The following is a 14,560-nucleotide window of genomic DNA, read 5'->3' on the forward strand; positions in this document are numbered from 1 at the left end:
CGTTAGACTAGAGGTGGTTGTTCTTGGTACTGCTTTCTCAGGATCTATGCGTCCAAATTGCGTGAAAATGTAATCACATGTCAGTTCTAGTATACTATATTTGTCCAATGAATACCCGTTTATCATCTGCATTTCTTCTTGGTGTAGCAATTTTAATGGCCAGTAGTGTAAATAATCTTAGCCTGTCTTCACGCCCTAAATGGCGTATTATATTTGGTATAGTGTGGTGCAAATATGGATGAAACAAGGAAGGTAAGAGTGGATATCACAGTATAATCAGTAGTCAATGTCGGGTGGACACTTAGAGCACATACATCACATGGCCTCTAACTCTACATCCGAAGTACACCGACAGAATTTCAAACGTTGTTCACGAATATTTTCTATGCATTTTGTTGTAAGGAAATCAAAATCTACGGGGACTCGTTACAGAGTAATTGCAATTGATTTGAGTTCTTACTTCCTTTTATCTCTGTATCTCTATTATGCTAAAAATATCTGGAAAGCAGGCCAAATGTCCACTCAGTGCGCTGTGTATCTTATTTGGAAATAAATTTGTCCTATTAACTCACGGTACGTGCAGCTGATAACGGTAAAGCCCACTTTACTCTTCGCCCTCAAGCTTGATGTCAGTACTGCTCGGTCCTATCCACGTTTTGCTTTTCCGACAGTGTGAATTCCACATTAATGGTATTACGCGGCATTATGTATAGACTTACTGGTGCAGAGTTGGCCGATATCCACTTCGTGTATCCGTCCTCTGAATGCAACGCAAGAGTGGCGCAACTACGCTATGCAGAACTCTTCCCGCAGCGGTGGCAACCTCATCTCAGTACTTTCGCATTGTCTGGAAGTTATAGCCCTGTGTTTCGTGTTCTGCGTTTCGGTGATTGCATATTACAGGCTTTCCGCTGTTGTGTACGTAAGTACACAAAAACAAGTATAATTGGAGTAATAAAACGAATACATCATAATTAGATTATTACTGCGTAACGAGCCACCAGAGATCGCGGGTCCTTCATTTCAAAATGCTCAGAAAATATCCCTGGATAATCTTCGAAGTTTCGTCAGCGGAATTCGTGTTCACCCTGTATAACGAAACACTCACGGACAACAATTTTCAGAACAATGGGCACACAGATAAAACGTCTGTTTCACAGAATGACGGCAATCTAATGACAATGTAAGATTTCATTCTCATTATAGTTTACAGAATGAATGCTACCAAAATAGCGCCAATAACTGACAGAACTGTTCTACAGTACACAGATTGTATGAACAAAAAACTACAGTATCGGAAACACCAGCATTTTGTTTACGATCAAAAAAATTTAATTTTCTGAATATAGGATGAATGGATGACACGAAGCTGAAGAATAATTGAGTACGGGCTTTGACGGTAACATTGAAATAACGGTAAGTGCTTCTGAGGGTTAACAGACATGTAATAACAATCATTATCATCGTAAAACCCGAAATTTCATTGACGACGTTTGTTAAGCCTACATTCCCAAAATGTCCTATAGAAAATTCTATCTCTTCCAGTTCCACATCAAGATACTTAAGGTAAACTTATATTGTTCGGATTAAAATATGTATACAATTATTTACTTTTCTTATTGTTATTATTCTGTGGTTTCATGTTTGGGTGCTGCATACACAACTGATCTAAACAGCATGTCACAATTACGTTCACAGTCTGTCATTGCAAGAAATATCTTTCCCATTTCTACTTGAAAATACTTAAAATAAACTTGCACTTTTCGGCTTAAATTATCTTCAGAGATATTTACTGTTCTAATTGTTACTATTCTGTAGTTTCGTAGTTTTTGCCTGAGCATACACAAATACTGTAAACAGACGTGAGAATTGCGTTCACTCTTTGCCACTGCGCAGTATTCAGGACACTGATTTCGCTCCCTTAAGCAAATTATTTCATATCCCCGATAAGGCGATTTACGCTGTGGATTCCCTAAATCACCTAGAGATTAATGTTCATATGGTTTCTTAAGAATGGCAATAGTCGGTTTTCTTTCTTGATTTCTCCCCAGACCGAGGTAATCCAATTTCTCTGCTGTTATAGACGTCGACAATAGGTTAAATTCTAACTTTAATTTATCCATTTGTCATACAACAAATTCTATGATCGTCTTCACAGCGACAATATTGTGTTAAAGTTTCTAACCACTATGGAGAGGAAAAATATTCAATTTGTGAAGTGTTGAAACGATTTTCCACACGCCACGAAGTCGAATTAAGGATTCTCTGCTTGTTTGTGTACCCTGGTTTACTAACCTGATTCCATCAGAGTTTGCGCGTTATCGGTACAACATTTGGAGTTACTGACGGATAAGGTCCGTAGATCTATCAACCATCGAAATAACGGGCGAATGGCTCAAATGACTCTGAGCACTATGGGACTTAACTTCTGAGGCCATCAGTCCCCTAGAACTTAGAACTACTTCAACCTAACTAACCTAAGGACGTCACACACATCCATACCCGAGGCAGGATTCGAATCTGCGACTGTAGCGGTCGCGCGGTTCCAAACTGTAGCGCCTAGAACCGCTCGGACACTCCGGCCGGCCCCGGTCGAGTGGATTGACCAGAGATGAACCTTTTTTTTTATCTTCTACTCGTACCCAACAACATTCTTCACAGAGTCTATGAAACACTCCTTTTGTTTCAGCTAAAGTATAACATAATCGTTAATGAATGTAGTCTAGGGCGGAATGAAACAATACAGTTAACCGTGTCACACTTCATTAACCTTTCTTCATTACAAAATACATGCTAAAGTATACAGCTAACAACAAATAACAAAAAAGTGGTTACGGTGCGATTTTACAATACACAGGAAATTTTCGGCGTTTTCAGTGATAAAAACAAATTATTTTTGTAGTCTTAAGGATCATAATTATTCTTTGAATAGGTCCTTTCGTCTTTACAGTCCCTTTTTCCACGTTAATGTGCTGGAGACAGGGAGAAGCATCGCACGAATTACATGTGTATCTTTTCATTCCAGATTCTTTCCCTTCTGACACCGTTTACAACCCTTCCAAGTGTTTCTATCACTCTCCTTGGTTTCACTTGAGTCGATTTCCCTCCTTTTCGCAACACTTTGTAAAATTTCACCAAGTGTAGATGGCATAAATAAAAGAAAGCCGGACTTGAATTCTCCTCTCCAAGTGATTTCGTAGCAAATCTTTTCTTTGAGTTCGATGCAATCTCGCCACCTCATTATTTTTGCGTCATACACTGCGTGATAAAAGAAAAGTGAGGCACCCAGAATACACTATCGGATATCAATGTCACTTCGTACGCGTACACACAATAGGTGGGGGTGTATGTGAATAGAGGTCCAGTTCTCTGCGACGGGTAGAACGACCATCACACTTCATTAGAGTTATTCGTGTTTAGTGTTGTTGTCAGACATGGCATGGTATGTAAGGGACATGAACAGCGTCATATGTTGAGCGGTTCTGTGAAGGACACGGAGATGCCGCACACTCGTATGAGACAGCGTTATCAGCACCGGACAGAGTTTGAAAGGGGCTTCATCGTGGATCTCAATTTGGCTGATTGGTCGAATCGTGCAATATCCAAATTTATGGGGCGTTTTTATGTGAAAGTGGGCCGGTGTTAGACAGCACGGGAACGTGAGGGCACGCATACTCGACGTCATGGTTCCGGTCGATACGTCCTACCAGCGCAAGAGAACACCGCCACACTGTGCATCAGACACGTTCTAACAGCTTCATATCTTCAACTGCCATCTGAGAACTAGTGAAGATTCTGTGTCATTCCGCTCCATTATTCGGAGGTTAGAAGCGATCGGACATGGGAAATACTGTCCCACGTGTAGGCTGCGGTTGACACCACAACACAAAGGACTGCATTTGGAGTAGTGGCGCGAGCAGAAAGCACAAACTGCTCATGAATTTGTCGCACTGTATTCAGCGATGAATCACAGTTTATCATGATCCCAGATTACTATCATCGACGACTACGGTTGCGACCTGGACAGAAGTCTCATTCTTTCAAGGTATCGAAAAGGGACAGCGGTCTTACTCCTGGTGTTATGGTGTGAAGAGCCATCTAACGTGAATGCAGGTCACTGCTGAGGGAATTCTGACGGCACAACGGTATTTCACGGGCATCCTGTTCCCACATGTGTTACATCTCTTGCGACAGCATCGCGGTGCCAGGTTTCAACAGGATAATGCTTCTTCCACACATGGCTCGTGGCTCTCTGAACATTCTGCGTGATGTTGAGGTGCTCTCGTGGCCAGCAAGATCCCGAGATATGTCCCCGATGGAAAATGGGCGCGACCAGCACAGACATGGATTACTCCAGTATTCAGAATGTAGAGGACCAATTACAATATTTGTGGCCCACTTTGCCTCAGGAGACGATAGAATGGCTTTATGACACCCTTCCCAACGGAATAAGGCCATGCATCTAGACCAGACGGGGGTGGGGGTACAACGTCATGCAGATGGGTAGGCTCATAGTGCTGTCAAGTTTTTTGTAAATTTGGACTCGATTCTGTAATCACTGAAATAACATCAACTTACTTGTCAACTCGTGATGTTTCATTTCGTTTCCTGGGCCCCTCCTGAGTGCTTCAACGTCATCTTTTTACATTTGGGAATACTCTGTAAGTTTGACACATCTTATTTACTACCCCATATCTATACTGTGTTTTGTTTAATTGTATAATGTGATCATCAGGTTTCATTCTTCGTCAGTCGTCTCAACAAAATACAAGCCTTAAATTACATTGAAACGCTTCTTTGCTTTCTGTACGTAGAATACCCTGTTTCCTTCATTGTCGTATGTGAAAACAATTGAATGTAATTCGTGGCTTTTTTTGTATTCGATATTTCGTCAGGTATTTGCGACCTGATTTCACTGAAGTTCCAAAGGAAAGATATGCTACCAATTTTATAATGAACATGTGATGTAAATTTAAGGAAAGAATAATACGAGGGTCGTCCACAAAGTAATTCCCGTTTGGTTATATAAAACAAACGTGTACAGATACAGAAAAAATATTTATTGTACAAAAATCTACAGCTGTTAAACCACTTTTCTACATAGCTTCCTAAATTTTGTAGCCACTTGTTATAGGGTGGCACAAGTTTTTGTATGCCTTCTTGATAGAAGGTTGCCGCCTGTGTATTCAACCATGTGGTAACATGTTCTTTCAGCCTGTCATCATCGTTAAAGAGTTGACCACCAAGGACAGATTTCAGGTGTAAGAAGAGATGAAAATCGCTTGGAGCGAGGTCCGGGCTGCACGGAGGATGATCAAACGCGTCCCAGTGAAATTTCCGTAAAAGTTGTTTGGTCACATTCGCAGTGTGAGGTCGGGCATTATCGTGGAAAAAAACATCTTTTGACAGTAAGCCTCGGCGCTTGTTCTGTATTGCGCTGCGCAATTTCTTAATAGTCTCGCAGTAACCATGTGCATTGATTGTTTGGCCTCGTGGTAAGAAATCAACCAGCAAAATGCCTTTTCTGTCCCAAAAACGATCCACATGACTTTTCGAGGTGTCAAGATTTGCTTAGGCTTAATCTTTCTTGGGGATGAAGTGTGCCTCGATTCCATTGATTGCCGTTTTGTTTCAGGGGTGTCGTACGATACCCAAGTTTCATCCCCCATGACTATCCGAGAAAGAAAACCATTGCCTTCTTCATTGTAGCGTGTCAAAAACTGAAGTGCACTGCCCATCCGTTGTTTTTTGTGTTTTTCAGGAAGAATTTTGGTATCCAAAGTGAGCAAAGTTTTTGAAATTTCAGTTTTTCAGTAACAGTTTCATTAATTAGTGATCGTGAGATTTGCGGAACTTCCACAGCAAGGGCACTAAGTGTAAACTTGCGGTTGTGCTTAATGTTATCTTCAATTATGTGAGCCAGTTCATCAGTAACCACAGACGGTCGTCCACGTCGTTCTTCATCGTGCACTTGATCACGTCCTTCATTGAACAGTCTGACCCATCTTCTAACCATTGAATCACTCATAGCATTTTGTCCCTAAACCTCACAGATCTGCTGATGAATTTCCTTTCGTATAATTTTCTTCGCATTTAGAAAACGAATCACATATCTGATTTCACACGTAGCGACATTTTCAATTACGGTTAACATTATAAAGAAGCACTGCAAAGCACACGTCGGCAGCAGCGATCTGAAAAGGGCATACATGTCTTCTCCTTGAGTCACACTAATTGCCGCACGTGCTCTGAACTTCAATCGTAGCGCTGCCGCGGATAGAAATAGAAACGGAACTTAATTTGTGGACGACCCTCGTATGTGGAGAATTAAACATGAAGTGTTAGAAATATAGTCACAGGCATCTCTCAGATACATGAAGGGATTCAGGGAGAACTGATTTATTTTTTTAAATAATGTGATAAGCTGAAACACTTGTGAAAATAATTGTTAATGGAAATTTAGAATATAATTTAATTTACTCTGAAGTAATAAAACTTCCACAGTTGGTCACCCAGTCTCTAGTAGAAGCAGTTCGACTCTCAGATGTGTAATATTTACGTACAGAATAGCAACAATACTGATAAAAGTACTCCTTCAGGCATGAAGACAGACGAATGGTGTGGGGATTAGAAGCCTTTGTGAGACTCGTGCTGGTGTCTACCTTTCCAAGAAAATAAATGCGTTTTCATCTGTCACAAAACCGCGACTGACGAAATGTTGCGAAATTTTACATGAATCAGTGAGTTACTCGATTTTTTTGTTTTTGTCCTAATACATGTTCTACTTAGTTCTCGCTTCTTGGGCGTTGTTGTGATTAAGTACCCCTATTTGGGCATTTACTGATGACGGCATGTATACAACAATCTTCTTATTGACTCTTTGTTCAACCTACTCTTAACATCTCTACTTCACAGGTATGACAGCTCTTTGAAATTTTCGTTATGGACTGAAATTATTGGATCCACTATTGTCTGATTGCGGTCTATGGTTGGGAGCATGAACACTTTGTGTTCTAGTAGTAACAGTTACTGTTGTGACGATTTGAGTTTCTGGAAAGTTCTCTGATAGTGTTTGGTTTTAAAATGTCCGGAATTTTTTAATGGACAGTGTTGATCATTATTTTGTGTCAATAATTTGGATATAACGTCCAGTGCTTGTTACAGCAATGTCTTAAGCCGCATGTGACCTGCTGAATTTCTTCTATTTATTGTTTGACGTCTCAGCCATGGCCTGCAGAAAATCAAACATTATATTCAATAACAGTGAGTGAGAACTCTGTTCAGCACGCGACTATCGCACAAAACATAATTAACAATGGGGGCTCTAGAACTGATTGCAGTTTTGACACAAAGTCGTCTGTACATGAACACTGCATCAGTGAAGACTACGTAGATAATCGAAAATGAAGAGCATAAGGAAAGGTGATCCCACTTCAGTTTTGAAGAAACATGCAAAATTAAAGCTACAGAAAGAATAAATGAAGTTGAGAGTCAACACCCCACCGCTCTAGATAAAAATGTAGTGAAATTTCAATTAGAAGATGGAGAAAATGGGGTTATATGTGTCACCTCTTCTGACAAGAAATGGCCTACCAGTACAGCCTCACTCTTGAACAGAAAAAAGCAAATATAAATAAAAAGAGGAAAATAAAAAGGAAAAAAAGAATTCCACAGTCTTAGAATGAAGTAAACTGTAATGTTGTTCTGATTCCTTATAAGTGATTTAAATTCCGGTATATAGTTTTTTCTTTTCATTTGACTTCGTTTTACATTACTCTAGTGTGAAGCTGCTTGTGACCTGAAGCTAGTTATTGTTTTTGTTCTGTACTCATTGACATACTTTCACATGAGCGGAACTGTTTTTGCGTAACTGTGGCTCATAAAAGGAAACTAGACACCCATCTGAATAAATCAGTGAGAATAGTTACGGGTCCAATTAGTCCACACGATCCCTTAGCTGCACAGCATCAGTAACATTCCACCATCTGAACTGCGACCACAAAAAGCAACCAATCGAGACTGGAGGGAGCTCCATCACCCCGACTGCCCTGAAGTCCTTCCAATTCTTACAGTCTCAAAATTATCTTCCTCCAGACCACTCGATGTCACACACTTCTCTGTGGCATAATGGAAGAAACAACAAGAAGTTTGACATTAAAGAAGTGTGGTGGAATACTGCAACAATAAAACATCAAGGTGGTTAAGATCCATCTTCCAGCCTACCAGAATTTGATCTGAAGGGAAGTTTGTGGAAAGACTGAACACGATAAGAACAGGCCACACCGAGTGCAATGGTATGATCCGCGAGTAGGGACTCAGAGACTCTCCAGGCTGTGACTGTGAAGCCCAGCGACAACTGTTCAGCATGCTGTTAGAGGCTGCCCTTCGAGAAAGTATCCAGGCCCATTCGAGATATTGTTAATGCTGCTCCCTTTCCTATCATCTGGTTTCATTCATTAGATGATGAACGCTGATTAAATGTATCTGTTTTAATTCACAGTCTTAATTTTGTAGTTTAAATGTTCTTTCTTTAGTATTATTGAATTACTAATTTCCAGAATTAATTTAAACATATTACTTTTGTGTCTAAATCTTTAAAAGTATAATTGCAGACTACATGCATTTCTTAATATTTACTGTTGTCGCCGTGCAATAAATAAATAAGAATGAAATCTGAAAACATGTCCAAAATTTACAAATTTAATTAATTTTTCAGTATTTCGTGCAAGAGTGCTGTTTCTAGCACTGTAAATTTTTCTGTAAACAACATCGAAGTTATCTATCATAACACCCAAAATTAATACTTCAGTCAATGCGAATAAAATCAGGATGTTTCAGAACTTGATTAGATTTATTTGATATTCTACAACGGCAGAGAGGATTTCCCCTCCTCCATCCTCACGGATTTTTTTATCATTAATTCTACACAGATATTGCGGCTAAATACCATATCCTGTCACATACGGACTAAACAAGACCGACGATTGGTCCAGATTTAACCATCTGGAGTCTCTGTCCGATATTGGCAAAGAAGCAACATCGTCGTCTTGCTGTGGCAGATGAGTTCTGTCTATCTCGTCACACATCTATTATGTGCTGTCTGATGCAAATGTGACTGTCTTCTCAAATCCCCAAGTATACTTTTTGTGCCCTTCTTTCTCTTACAAATTGCGAAAAAGGACGAAGAAAACGCTTGTAATACTGGTGCTAAAGTATAGAAGAGATGTGACCGTAAAACATGATTATTGGCAGTATGAAAAGGAAATTATTGGTGATGCGCACCACTCGACTGGACTATTAATAAGCGTAACAACAGACAATATCGAAATGTTGCAGCAGACGCTGTCAAAAACTCGCTGACTGTTTCTGAAATTAATATCGAGGGAATTGGAGATTGGCAAGAAGAGAGCAAACGTCATTAGTTACAAATATTATTCCAGAGTATTGTCTCACAAATTGACTGACGATCAGAATAGAATACAGAAGGCAATATTGGTCAGTGCGATTGGGATGCTTTCTTCCTCTGCGAACCACCGTCGTAATGTGTCTCGTAATGTGTCTACGGCTACATCTATATTCCGCAAGATACCTTATGGTATGCCACAGAGGATACTTCTGATACCTTTATACCCCACCCCCTTTTTCATGTTCCATTCGTGAATGACATGTCGGAAGAATGATTAGCCATAAACCTCTGTTTTGGCTTAAATTTTTGGATTTTCTCGTTGTAGTCATTTCGCGAGAAGTATGTGGAAGGAAGTATGTTACCCTACTTTTATAGCAACATACTGTTTCAGAATTTCAGTAGCAGACTTCTCTGTGATAAACATGGCCTCTCTTGTAACATCTGTCGAGAGAGTTGGTTGAACATATCCGTGACGCTCTCGCTCCGATTAAACGATCAGTGACGAAATCCGCCGCTCTCCTGTGGATCGTCTAAGAGTCTTCTGCTAACGCAGCCTCCGCGAGGAATACCCCCATAGGTCGAACAAATGTTTCGTAAACCACTTCTTTCGTAGATGAGATGCTTTTCCTTAAGATTCTTCTTATGAATCTCAGACTGGCATCTGCTTTTGCTACAATTTGTTTCATGTGGTCATAAGACTTTATTCTGTATGGTCACACCTACATATTTTGGGGTAGGTACTGTTTACATTAATTTATTGTAAACAACTTGACGTATCGCAGGTACACGTACGACTAAGATGATAGCCGCTGTCCCAGTTAAAGATATTATAGTACTTTCTTAAGTCTACATCGTACTTGATGGCAGAGTCTCGGAGGGCTGGTGTATAAGTCAAGATTTTTTTTTCATCATACATAATTTTCCGAATATTCATGAAGCTGTAGTCAACAACCGCAGTATTATCTAAATCATAATTTTTTAATGTTTCGTTGTTGTCCTACACTACGTTCGGAAACTTCACGAACTGATTGGCCGATATAATTGCTTCAGTATTGGAAGGGATATTCTTAATTCTAAGGTACTTGCTACCAACTCTGTCCTCAACTGGTCCAAGCATCTCTTTATCTTACTGGGCGCCATTAGCATCGTAGATACCGACACTAACAGTATGACGAGAGGCAGATGCTGCTGATGGGGACAAAAGCTCGAATTGTTACACCAATCTGAAACGGCAAGAATGCCAAGAGTAGCTTATGAAAGGATATCATGATGAGAAACTTCGTTCCAATAACATTACGAGGATAGCATGATGGTGGCAGGCAGGAGTGCTTCTGACCATTGCCTTGGTGACAGCTGCGACTACACTGCCTGACAAAAACGCTAAAGCACTCAGAAGAGGAGGAGGAAAAGAAATGAACCTGCACAGTTTGAGAGGGCGTGTGATGTTATTTCAATGTTTACAAAACAGCTTTAATCTTGCAAAGAACTTACCAGTGTAAGCCTCCCCTCTAGCCTGGATACATTCACTACTTCCTTTGGGAAGGTGTCTTAGAGACGTTGCATCGTCTCCTGGAGCAAGCTGTGCCACAACTGTTTTGTCTAAGGTATCCAAGATTCTGGCACTGGCATGAAGTTGACGTCCGGACTGGTCCTACACATGTTTTATCGGAGACTAGTCTGGGAATCTTTGGTGTCACAGAAGTACGTCAACATCACGCAGACACACGTGCCTTGCGTGGACCAGCATCTCCCCGTTGAAAAATGGCACCACGATAGAGAGGTAACACAGGAGGACAGAATTCCGTGGCGTGCCAATGTACCGACAAAATTCCCTCAATCACCACCAGCCATGACCTGAAGTCACACCCCACGACTCCCACACCATAACGCCAGAAGAAACAGCGCAGGGCATCTCAAAAACCTTGTAAGAGTCAGCTCTCTTCTCACGACGACGCCATTCATCGATAGTCCATGCTTCCCGATCACGCCGCCACTCTAAACGAAGCCGTCTGTGTCGTGGTGTTAACGGCAGCCTTAGTCCGTCTGCTGCTAGACTCTGATCAGTGGTGTGGCATGACGTAGAATGTTGCAGGGATTCCATGACTTGTTCTCGGATTACAGGCGCAGATGTGAACGGGTTATGATGTGTTTGGTGCGCAATAAGAAGATCCTCCGTTCTGATGGTCAGACTTCGTCAACCAGAACTTTAACGACGAGTATGCTTCCTGCCCAAATGCCGTCCAACACCGGGACACTGTCTCATACGAATGCTCCACAAATCTGGATATTACACGATTCGACCAGCAAGCCAAATGGATAACTATGATTAGGCTACTATCAAACTCTGCGATGTGCTAATAATGCTATCTTGCACGTGCACGCGGCATCGTCGTCTCCTTCAAAGGCATCATTCAACATCTGAGACTGTTCATGCTCGTTTATACACCCTATCACGTGTAATAATAACACTAAACACAAACATTTACATCCCCGTCTATGGTGTGAAAGTGTGCCAGATTAGACTGAGCCGCGTGGGAATAGCCGCTGGTCCCGGCGGAGGTTCGAGTCCTCCCTCAGGCATGGGTGTGTGTGTTTGTCCTTAGGATAATTTAGGTTAAGTAGTGTGTAAGCTTAGGGACTGATGACCTTAGCAGTTAAGTCCCTTAAGATTTCACACATTCACACTACTAGACAGACAAGTCTTCTGGATGCTTCACATTTATTTATTTACACTGAAGAAGCAAAGAAACTGGTACACCTGCCTAATATCGCCTAGGCCCCCTCGAGCATGTAGAAGTGCTGCAGCACGACGTCGCATTGACTCGACTAATGTCTGAAATAATGCTGCTGTGAACTGACACTACGAATCCGTAAGAGTAGAAAGCGGTGGAGATCTCTTCTGAACAGCACGTTCCATGGCATCCCAGATATGAACAATAACGTTCACGTCTGGGGAGTTTGGTGTCCAGTAGAAATGTTTAAACTCAGAAGAGTTTTCCTGGAGCCACTCTGTAGCAATTTTGGACGTGTGTTGTGTTGCACTGTTCTGCAGGAATTACCCAAGTCCGTCGGAATGCAATATTGCACATGAATGGATCCAGGTGATCAGACAGGATGCTTACGTTCGTGTCACCTGTCAGAGTCGTATCTAGACATATCAGGGGTCCCATATCACTCCAACTGCACACGCCTCACACCATTGCAGAGCCTCCACCAGCTTTAACAGTCTCCTGGTGACATGCAGGATCCATGGTTCAAATGGCTCTAAGCACTATGGGACTTAACATCTGAGGTCATCAGTCCCCTATACTTAGAACTACTTAAGCCTAACTAACCTAAGGACATCAGACACATCCATGCCCGAGGCAGGATTCGAACCTGCGACCGTAGCAGCAGCGCGGTTCCGGACTGAAGCGCCTAGAACCGCTCGGCCACAACGGCCGGCGCAGGATCCATGGATTCATGAGGTTGTCTCCATACCCGTACATGTCCATCCGCTTCATACAATCTGAAACGAGACTCGTCCGACCAGGGAACATGTTTCCAGTCATCAATAGTCCAATGTCGGTGCTGACAGGCCCAGGCGAGGCGTAAAGGTTTGTGTCGTGCAGTCATCAAGGGTACACGAGTGGGCCTTCGGGTCTGAAAGCCCATATCGATTATTTTTCGTTGAGTGCTTCACCCGCTGGTCGTTGCTGACGGCCCAGAATTGAAATCTGCAGCAATCTGCGGAAGAGTTGCACTCCTGTCCCACTGAACGATTCTCTTGGTCGTCGTTGGTCCCGTTCTTCCCGGATCTTTTACCGACCGCAGCGATGTCGGAGATTTGATGTTTTACCCGATTCCTGATACGATACACTCGTGAAATGGTCGTACGGGAAAACGCCACTTCATCGCTACTTCGGAGATGGTGTGTCCTATCGCTCGTGCGCCGACTATGGCTCTGAGCACTATGGGACTTAACATCTATGGTCATCAGTCCCCTAGAACTTAGAACTACTTAAACCTAACTAACCTAAGGACATCACACAACAGCCAGTCATCACGAGGCAGAGAAAATCCCTGACCCCGCCGGGAATCGAACCCGGGAACCCGGGTGCGGGAAGCGAGATGCGCCGATTATAACACCACGTTCAAACTCACTTAAAAGCTGATAACCTGCCATTGTAGCAGCAGTAGCCGATTTAACAACTGCGCCAGACATTTGTTGTCTTATGTAGGAGTTGCCAGCCGCAGCGCCGTATTCTACCTGTTTACGTATCTCTGTATTTGAATACGCATGCCTATATTAGGCATTGACTCTTCGGTGTATTTATTTTTTCTGGCAGTCTATAAAGTGTGTCCAGGAACAGTCTGAAAAGCTTGTAAGTGTGTTGCACGTGAGGCTGTGTTGAGAAATAATTGATATGAAAAAAAAATCGATACGTCCCTTCGTTTCTGAGTTATTTGGCGTCAATGTCGGCCAATGAGATCGTTGTGTCCGCAAACGCAAGCACTTGCACTCGCTAAAATGCGTTAATGCACAGATACCTCTGGGTCCGTGATTTATCATTTGTTGAAATGTTAAGTATCAGTTAAAATTTGCTTTTATCGGATGTGATAAATTTAAACTAGGTGAGTAAAAGCTACGTTTTTTCGGTTTGAGGAAACGAAGAACATGTTTGGCGTCACCGCTTCTGGCAGACTGCTTGAATTTGCGCGTGCGATGATCTGATGGCTACATTCAATGGTAAACAAATCATAAACGTCGCAACATGTCGAATTCTTTTTAACAGTTATATCTTAGTACAACCTCTCGTGCAACACCCTTACAAGCTTTTCAGACTGTTTCTGACCATCGTGTTAAATTTTAATAGCCACTCTTTGGTTGTCATTTTGTGTTACTGTCTCTTTTGCTATTACAAGACCGTTCGCAGAACTTTGAAATCAGCGCCTGAAAAGTGCTTAAACAGGACTATTGACCGAAAATCGACAACTTCTTTAATTTTTTCGGTCGCTTGTCTTTCGGAATATGTCTCTCTCTCTGCTGGAACACGAACACTTGCAAGCGCGAACTGTGTCGAAACACAGTAAACTAACACGCAGTGCTTTGTAACGGCCATACTACGGAAGTGAAGACCGCTTCTGCTTCAGCCGCTGCCCTGACGCAGCACT

This window comes from Schistocerca nitens, chromosome 9 (assembly GCF_023898315.1).
Source record: "Schistocerca nitens isolate TAMUIC-IGC-003100 chromosome 9, iqSchNite1.1, whole genome shotgun sequence".
In the NCBI taxonomy this organism is placed as follows: Eukaryota; Metazoa; Arthropoda; class Insecta; order Orthoptera; family Acrididae; genus Schistocerca; species Schistocerca nitens.